The sequence below is a fragment of the Ctenopharyngodon idella genome, chromosome 2 (genome assembly GCF_019924925.1).
Source record: "Ctenopharyngodon idella isolate HZGC_01 chromosome 2, HZGC01, whole genome shotgun sequence".
In the NCBI taxonomy this organism is placed as follows: Eukaryota; Metazoa; Chordata; class Actinopteri; order Cypriniformes; family Xenocyprididae; genus Ctenopharyngodon; species Ctenopharyngodon idella.
Window position 1 is genome coordinate 18,658,474 of NC_067221.1, and position 9,896 is coordinate 18,668,369.

Consider the following 9,896-nt stretch of genomic DNA (forward strand, 5'->3'; position numbering starts at 1 on the left):
GGTCAATAAATAGGAAATGAAAAGTGAAAATGTACTAATATCTACTTTTAAAGAACTAATATGCACCTTTAAGGTATTAATATGTACCATTTAGTGGTAAGTAAGGTACAAAGATGTATCTTTTCACTTTTGTAACTTAGGGTACTGACCAGTGACAGCGCTGTACCTTTTTTCAATGCTGCATTTATGCCTTTATTCCTTTATTAATTTATGACAGACTAAGCAAACAATATTCACAAAAGTAGGGCATCCACTGAGATTCTGTGCGTAACTAGGCGATAGTATAATGTGATATCCCGTAAAGCCAAAGGAACTGGGTTGTCAAATTCGAAAATCTGAAAAAAACTAACATGTTTATATAATATAGGCTTGTGTTGAATTTTAATCTTCTAAATACATGTGCTGTATTAAGCACACTGTTAACTCTAACACTCAAAATAATTAATTGGTTTGAGTAGAACAAACTTAAATTAAACAAATTAGTTATGAGTATTTAGCACGTTCTTTTTCTTTCAAGTTCACAGAACTGATATATTTTACAGTTCAGTTTCATTGTTTTGAGTTTTATGAACTTATTTCTTTTAATTTAGAAGAATTTAAGATTAACTGAAACTGGGCTGGGATTTTTTATTTCCCAGCATGCTTCGCCCATGGCACTCGAAAGGGAGTATATGCTAAAATTAAGTGTTATAGAATTTTTTTGTGTGCAAGATTAATGGTAAATTGGAGATTTAGTAGTGATTAATGTTTTGTTATGCTAATTTAGAAGAGTTTCTGTTAATGTTGATTTTGGAGAGTTACCATCATGGTGACAAGCGGTGCATGCGGCTTGGTTTGGGAGCAATGTTAAATACTTTATATTTCTGCACTCATTTAGCAAGTGCTATCCCATGCTATTGTTAACATGTTAGCAAATTAGCTTGTTACAGCTTACACTATAGTTTACGCTAATATAAATGTTCACATTGAGGTTACATAATAATTATAAATTAAATGTATGAATGAGTGTGCTCAAACATTTCAAGTTAAGAACAATTAAATTTTATGAGTACAAAATAAAAATCTGCCAGTTCTGCTTACTTAAAACTTTAAATTTCAGCAACTGAGGCAATTGATTGAGTTTTGCCAACTTATTCGGGCTTACAGTGCAGTAAAAGATTGAAAAACTATTTCTGTTGCTACATGAAAATGCCTGAAAAGTCTGTGTACTTGGCAAATATTGCAGCTAATCCACTTCATCTTTGATAAAGTATGCAAACACCATTCGAGCGCCACTACAGGAAGCAGAAAGTATCTAACTACACAATCCATTTTCAGCACGCCCTCTGACTGCAAATGGCAAATCTCACCGATCTATTAAATCCAACCGTAGCCAAAGTCAAATATACCTTATAACTGGATGCAGCTCACATAAAATGTGATGGTCATATGACAATGTAGCATACTACTGTTTGAAACACATTTATTTGACGTGTCCCAATATCCACACTTGCAATCTTGGCTACATGAGAGTGAGTGAACTTGACAGGAAGTAAGTGTGCAAGACTGACCCAGGTCTGAAAAATTCCAAAGATCGGTGCACTTAATGCACGCTAGATACAAACTATCTCTAAAAGCGCATCAGAATGGTATTTGAAGCTAAGCGCATCCCATCATTCATCATGTTCAGGAACTCATCTGCCCCCAAATAGTGAGATTTCAAGGAAAACTTTCCAGTGTAATTTAAATTAATTAGATATTACATATAATTTGGTAGGCTCTAGCGACCCCATGGAGGATAAGCACTTTGTAGAATGGATGGATGGATGGATAAATATAATTTGGTAGAAAAATATAAAGTGTTACATATATTATTGGTGCAGAGATGAGTGTGTACAGATATCTAAGTTTTAAAGTGCAAAGTATTAAAAATCAAAATGTGTCAATGCTTTTTGGTAACGCTATATTGTAAGTGTGTCAGGTAATCAAAAATTCTACATACCCTTGCGGTCTTCACATCCACTTGATCACTGGGGCCAAATATAGGAAATACGTCAAGTGGTCAATTGCAAAAACATCAAGTGTGGGTATTAGGACAGGCCCGTTGTGTAGCAGCATTTACTATATAATACTACTCTACTATTTCTGCCATATTTCAGCCAATACCTACTACTTAATTTCAAATAAAGTAGTAGGCAGTATAAAGAATACACTGTGTATTCAATTCAATATGTCATGCCGACATGCCGCTGAAACAAGCTGACAAACAAGCCTGTAGTGAATGTTAATGAGTTTGCACAGTTATTTTAATTTTCCATGCTGTATTTCACCAATAATACGTTGCTATATCTTCATATCTTCATGCTTATAGAAGCATGGAAGAAAGAGTTTCTCAGATGCACTTCTTAGGTTGCAATAGCCTCACAACATAGCATTGGTGCTTTCCATACCATATATCTTTATGTCTATTGTTGTAAAGCTTCATTGTCTCTTAGGGACTTTTGAGCAAATCTCTTCTCTCAAAATTGTAAGCCACATAATAGTAAGACGGCATGAATCATTTGAAGACGCGTTTAGAAAATGTTATGGTGCTTGGGTGAGTAACAGCCTCCTTGTAGCATTATTGCTTCTCTAAGGAATGTGTGGTAACGTTAGCATCTGGTCAGGGGAGATATTAGAATTGTTCATCTTGTGACTCCTCAGCTGGCAAGACCTAAGAATAATAATAGATACCCAGAGTGATTTCCATTTATTCTTAAGGCCACAGTGCTTTATAGATAGGTTGAGAGATGCTAAATGCATCTTGTTTTGAATAATGGAGGCTCTAAATGGCAATGCTCTTTGTCTCTTAGCTTTCTGTCTGGTTTTAGAAGTAGCTGTGTTAATGCATGTGAATGGGATTTTATTAGAGAACATTACATTACCTCTGTAGTATATTTTACACATTAGATTGGGTAATGGAATAATTCAGAGAATTTGAGCTGGTAGAAGTTTAAGTATCACATATCACTGGTGTCTAAGTAATCCAATTAATAGATACCTGTGTGAGCTAAGATTGTATAATGCCGCAAAATTCATTACTAGCTGACACTTTTAAAGAAAAAAAAATGATGGAGACTAAATTAGTGAGTGGGTGAGCGTCTGAATGAAAGAGGGCGATGAGCTGACTAATTGAATATGGTCAGGCTAACATTAAACCATCCAGCTCTCAAAATAAGGCAGGCAGCACAAACCAGGGCTTTTATCAAGCCGTGGTGTTTTATTTGTCTCCTGCTGACAGTGGGATGTGGATGCAGCGTGAATTAATATCCTCTCAGGACATTAAGCAATTTTCCTCTTCTTTCACTGTGGCTCTTTGGGATTCATAGGCTAAGCACATCCACGTGTGCTTCAGATTGACACTGTCCATTTCTAATTAAAGATCCTGCATTTCCACTGGGAAACAACAACAGCACATTAGCAAGCGGAGCAATTACCAGATTATGCAGCAGCCAGAGAGAGATAAAATGAGATGGCTTGTCTGATTCCGACACCTTGAACTCTGCCTCAGTTAAAGAGGACAAACTCTGACATGAAATGGCTGATAGCTTGTTCTGCTGTCACACGATACTTCCTCTCTGTCTCCCATCTCATTCGCTCTTACAAACATTACAAGAAGAACATCACACCACTTGGATGATGACAGGCAATAAAATGCTACAGGAACATCAAACACTCTATAAAAAAGTCAGTAAAAAAAGAGTCCAATGTATTGTATTAATATAAAATAATTTTCTGTATTGATTTTTTTACAGGTGTTTTACTGGTATTTTGAATTATGGATTGCTTTGTGTTGTGTTTTAGGGTTAATGCAAATGTCTGCAAACTTAGCAGAGTCCAACAAGAGGAGATGCTTTTATTCAGAGGCCAAAAAGGTGCAACATGGTCAGGGCAAAGACAACATTTTTTCAGTTCACATTGTCATCAGTGTCACAATAGAAAATAGCACATCTGATGCTTTTTATAGAGGAAAAAAAAAATTATGAAATTGTTTACTTAAAAATGTCAATATATTCAATAATATATGCTGTAGTGTCACAGCTGGTTGCCAGGAAGGAGAGCTAAGGCGAGGATCTAAGCGCAAACAATACTGTAATAATACAAACAAAAGACTGAGGCAGGAATACAGAGAGGGACAAAAAAAATGCACACCATAAATGATGGGAACAGACAAATTGCAGATATTGCATATCCAGAGAATGATTCATTAAATCTATTATCCATTACACAGACGTGTCATACAAAAAAAATAGAAATACATGGGTAATACATGGTAGAAATACAATCACTTGATTACCCCAAAAAAGAGTAAAACATTACATAGTAATATTTATCAACGTGATATAATAGTTTTGCTTATACAAATCAAAATTCCATTAAATGTCATTAATTACTCGTTCCATACCCTTTAGACCTTCGTTCATCTTGGGAACACAAATTAAGATATTTTTGATGAAATCCAAGAGGTCCATATAGACAGCAATATAACCAACACTTTCAAGGTCCAGAAAGGTACTAAAGACATTGTTAAAACAGTCGACGTGACTGCAGTGGTTCAACCTTAATTTTATAAAGCGACCAGAATACAACTGAGACAAATCTTCATTCATGGAGATACAGACTTCAAAAGGAAAATCGATATATATTCTTTCTGAAGCACATTTTCCATATTTGTTCCGTAAACTTAACAGAAATGCCCTGGCAGAAATTTACCAGTACCTTTTCAGTTTTTCTATACTGATTTTTTACTTACAGTATATACTCATGCCATAGGCCTGCTCAACATTTTCAAGGTAAGAGATATAATTGACATTTTACTTACAGAAACTCCTCTTGGGATCATGCTGGAGTAGTCTACTGGTTGGTAAGTTGTGTTTGTGAATGAATTAGTATTTTGGACGAATCTTTTAAACAAACGAGTCATTTGTTCACTTCTCTGCACTCTGCTTTTTGTGACAAATTTCCTGCCTTCATAGACGGACTTGCAGAGGAAAAAGTATTACAGTGCAAGATGAACTGAAAGCACTGAACGAACGAAGCATCTGATGACAGACATGAGGAGGGGATCTGTTCTTTTGCATGTGAGTCAATCTTGTTCACAACAGGTAGAAAGGGGACTAAAGAATTGTGTAAACTGACCATTATTTGGTATTTTTAACAAATTGGTTGAGTGAATGACTCAATGACTCTCTAATAACACACAAATAACTATCTTCGCCAGCTACTGAATCCAGTAGCTTACAATGATGTAACCTATAGAAAATGACACTTAACTTAGCGAATCTAAACAAATCATTTTTGTGAATGGATTTATAAGATTCAAGTCACTAAGATGATTTTGATAAACCAAAACCCCTATTATAGTTGGTATTAAGAGTTGCTTTAGAACCTATAGCAGGGCTATACAATTACAGTCCTGGAAGGCCATGACCTGCTGAGTTCAATTCAAAACCTAATTAAACAGAATCAGCTAATCATGGTCTTCAGAATTACTTGATTATTATAGGCAGGTGTGCTTGATTAGGATTGGAACTAAACTCTGCGGGTCATGGCCCTCCATTAACATAACAGCTCTGACCTTTATGATAAAGCTGCTGCGACTAGTTTATTCTCTATAGGTAAATTACCCTATTAAAAACTGAATAATCCAAGACCTGTCTGACCAACAACAACTGAGGGAATCATGCAGCTTATGGTTAGAATTTGACCCCCTCAGGCTGTCCAGAAAAATAATATTTGTGAAACAATTCAAGGTCTTTGGGTTCCACTGAGATGAATAGTATTATCATTCTTATTTATGATATGTACTCTGTGCACCTTCAACTAACAAAAACATCAGATTACAGGATGAAAAGCTCTTCTTGCCCATATCTTCACTTTCTTCCTCTCTATTTTTATTAATGAGCTGGCCTTTCCCAACATTAGTGGTGCAATTTGTCAGGATGACGTTCATGCTGCAACAAATCAAAATGATCATTTGCTTAAAAGGATAGTTCACTCAAAAATGAAAATTTTGTATTTTGAATCAACTGTCTGGTTACCAACATTCTTTAAAATATCTTCACAAGTATGGCTTATACAATATAGATTCTAAGAGAAAGTCCTCTCTCTCTCTCTCTCTCTCTCTCTATATATATATATATATATATATATATACACAGTTTGCTTTTACTGCCAGTTGGCTATTATGTAATGGGGGGCTTTCCTGTGGTCTGGGAAAGGTCATTAGAGGCTGTATTTCTTCTCACGTCACAGTATTCAAGCTCTAGCCAATTGCTCTCAGCCCTTAAGTGTCACCCATGTTGAGGCTCATTGATCAAGTCCAATAATTTCATTTAGACCTTATTGCTTTTGTGCTCTGAGATATAGCCGCCTGACATTTAGAGCATTATTGAGTGAATAGTTGATCTCTGAAGTTGTCAGAATCACCAAAGCAAGTGACTCATGTGACGTACTGTATAAGATTTTCTCTCTGACACACAGCCGTGTTACACAGAGGCAAAGATGGAAAAAGTAATACACATTTGATTTGATAAGACCAAAAGGAGAAAACTTAAATGTTAGGCTATGCTGGGGTATTATTGTAGTGACTTGCAAAACAAATTTACAGTAAGATATGTTTTAGAGCATTATACTGTTAAAAACCGTTCAACTTATTTGTCCACGCTATCTGAGCTAGCAATAAGACTTCGAAAGTTAATTATGAACAACTATGTCTATGTTTAAGTCGGCATGAAACAGCAATTGCAATTGTCTTTTCTTCCCTATAACCAGTGTTTGGTGTAATGCATTACTAATTAATTACTGTAATTGAATTACTTTTTCCTTGACAAAGTAAAGTAAGGGATTACTCTTAAGTTTTCTGTAATTTAATTACAATTACTTCTGATGTAATTGAATTAAATACTCTATAGACTATAAAACTATATTGGATTTAACATCAAAATTTAACGTCTAATGTTAAAATGTATGTTTTTAATGTAACCTTCTACCTTTAAATACTTTGGTCAGTTCAAGATTAATTTATGCAGTTTTATATTATTTATTTGAAAGAAATAAAAGAGCATTTTAATGTTTATCCTTGTATTCTACAACTTGTCAAGGTTATGGGATTTAGAAAATAATTTGTAACAAGCATGTTTTTAATTATACAGTAACTTAATTACACTGTTAAAGATAAAATTAGTAGCTAGTATTTAATTACATTTTTAGAGTAACTTACCCAACATTGATTGTGACATATTTAAATGAAATGACTACTTGAACAAGAAAAAATGTATGGCATGACTTGATTTTGTCCATCTGAAATTGATTTGATCATTGAATCGTTGTTGTTTGCTAATTTCTGCAGTTGTTTCATATGAGTGATTGTTGGCCATTAATATTTTTGATTAAAGATTACGAGTGCATATGAATTTTAAAATAATGTGCACGGATAAATCATTTATAAAAATGCTGCAACATTATATGACAAAATTGACAATTTTTATATTATGTTGACTTTAACCTCACCTCGTCTTGCTGAATGCTGTAGTGATAAATGTATTAAGAATTAAGGAACCTTAACCAAAATATTTCACACAATACAAATACCACAAAAATTAAACACAAAACATTATTTTATGAAGCAAATTCATTAAGTGCCATTCTTTATATATTGTATCTCTAAAAAAATACTGGGTTGTTTCAACCCATGTTTGGGTCAAATATGGACAAACCCAACCGTTCGGTTTAAAATTTAATTAAAAGATTTAAACCAGAGGTTGGGTTTGTCCATATTTGACCACTGGCCACTTTATTAGGTACACCTGCTCAACTGCTCATTAAGGCAAATAACTAATCAGCCAATCACATGGCAGCAACAAATGCATTTAGGCATGTAGACATGAGATGTGCCTCATTTTCGAAGGCCGCATCCTCCGAAGATCACATTTAAAGGCTGCATACGTCATCGAGGCGATCTCATTTAAGAAAAGTGACCATTAGATTCCAAAGAAAGAAAAAAATTACAGTATTTTACACCTCACAAGTAATAACAGTCGATTTTATTTCAGTTACTTTTCTTAACCTCCTGGGTCCCTCTGTCCTCATACAAGGGCATTATAGTTTAGTAAATTACTCTGACATCACACATGTCACAATTTTAAGTCTGGATGTCCTGTAAAGAGTACATTCAGGGCTTTTCAGATACGTATATCAAATGTTTGGAGGTTTCACCGAGACAACAACTTCTCCTTGGTCTTTAAAAATGACTGAATGATAAAATGTAGCACTCTTATGGAAATATGATAATATTTTGTAGTTTAAATCTGACTAATTTTCAAATTGTTGGTTATAAACCAACATCTCAGGAAAATGTTATGGGGTTACTAATCAAAATATGACTTTCTGTTACAAAACAGGACATTGATTTCATGCATGACAGCAGGACTTAAATCATGTTTATCAGGCATTTTAGGAGACACAACAAGTGAATAGGGAAAGAAATTACATTTAAATATTCCTATGAAATATTAGATATTATTATGAGAATATTGCCAACTATTACTCCTATTGTTAAACTTCTTTTTTCATTACATGTTGCTCCAAGAACAATTTTTTTCCCCAATTTTTTCCCCTGGGTCTTAGGAGGTTAAATAATACATCCTTGATGATGCATAAAGCCTTCAAATGCGACCTCTGGAGGACGCAGCCTCCGAAATGAGATACAGCTACAGTCAAGATGATGAAGTTCAAACTGAGCATCCGAATAGATGTCACCATTGTGTTCAATTTAGCTTTAGATTAATTTTTATGGACTTTTAGTTTGTCATTTATTGTTACCTGTTTCCTTTGTTCTAGTTTCCCGCCACCTATCAGTTGTCATAAACATTAATTTAATGAGCTTGTGTTTATATATATGCATATACTATATATGCATACATATGTATACACACATACCTATATATATATATATATATATATATATATATATATATACACACACACACACATATTATAAACACAAACTTTTATGTTAGACGCGATTAATCGTGATTAATCGATTTGACAGCCTTATGTTAAACAAATCTAACCTTATTGTAAAGTGTTAACAGTGATAATAATGTGAAATGTAAACAATTGTAAAACTAATGTTAAGTAAGTATGGGGCAAGAAGGTACAGGTGGGGTAAAAAGGTACAAGGTTTTGGTTCATTCCTCTATTCACATTCATTCCTCTATTCACATTCATTTCATGAGGAACAGGTTTGTCAGATGATGCTTGTGTGCCACTGTTCACAAATAATGGGATTCTGTATTGGATTGAGATCATGCAATAGAGACAAATGTAGCTAGCCTGCTATACAACATTCACCTTACCGCATTACCACTCCTATGTTAATTTGAGCTCTGATCTTTACTTCTTTATAGATGCTCTATTGCATGTGAGGTGAATCAAGAGTGTGGTGTGAAGTGAGTCATCGGTTCATTTATTTCGCACTTAGTAAAGTCATACCCTTTACATTTCACCCAAGCTGGAATGATAATGATCGCTGGAGCTCTAAAACATATTTTTATGCTGAGTGGCTGTCTACAGATAGCTTTTTTTGTGACAGCATACAAGACAGTTTACTTTTCTAATTCAGAAATGAGGCATGAAAACCCAGTTTAATGGGGACCAAGGTGTGAGAATCTGGAAGCTAGTTACGTGTGATCATTACATGTGATGTATGTGGTGGAAGAGTGTCATTAGAGATGTCAGCGGAGAGAAAATAATCCACACAAACAGCAGTCCTTCTGAAATAATGATAAGTGTAATGAGTTTGTTTGGCTGGTACAAACACGGCCATGCGGGGGGAATTCCTGTCATGCTAGACTCATTATATATGATCTATGTAA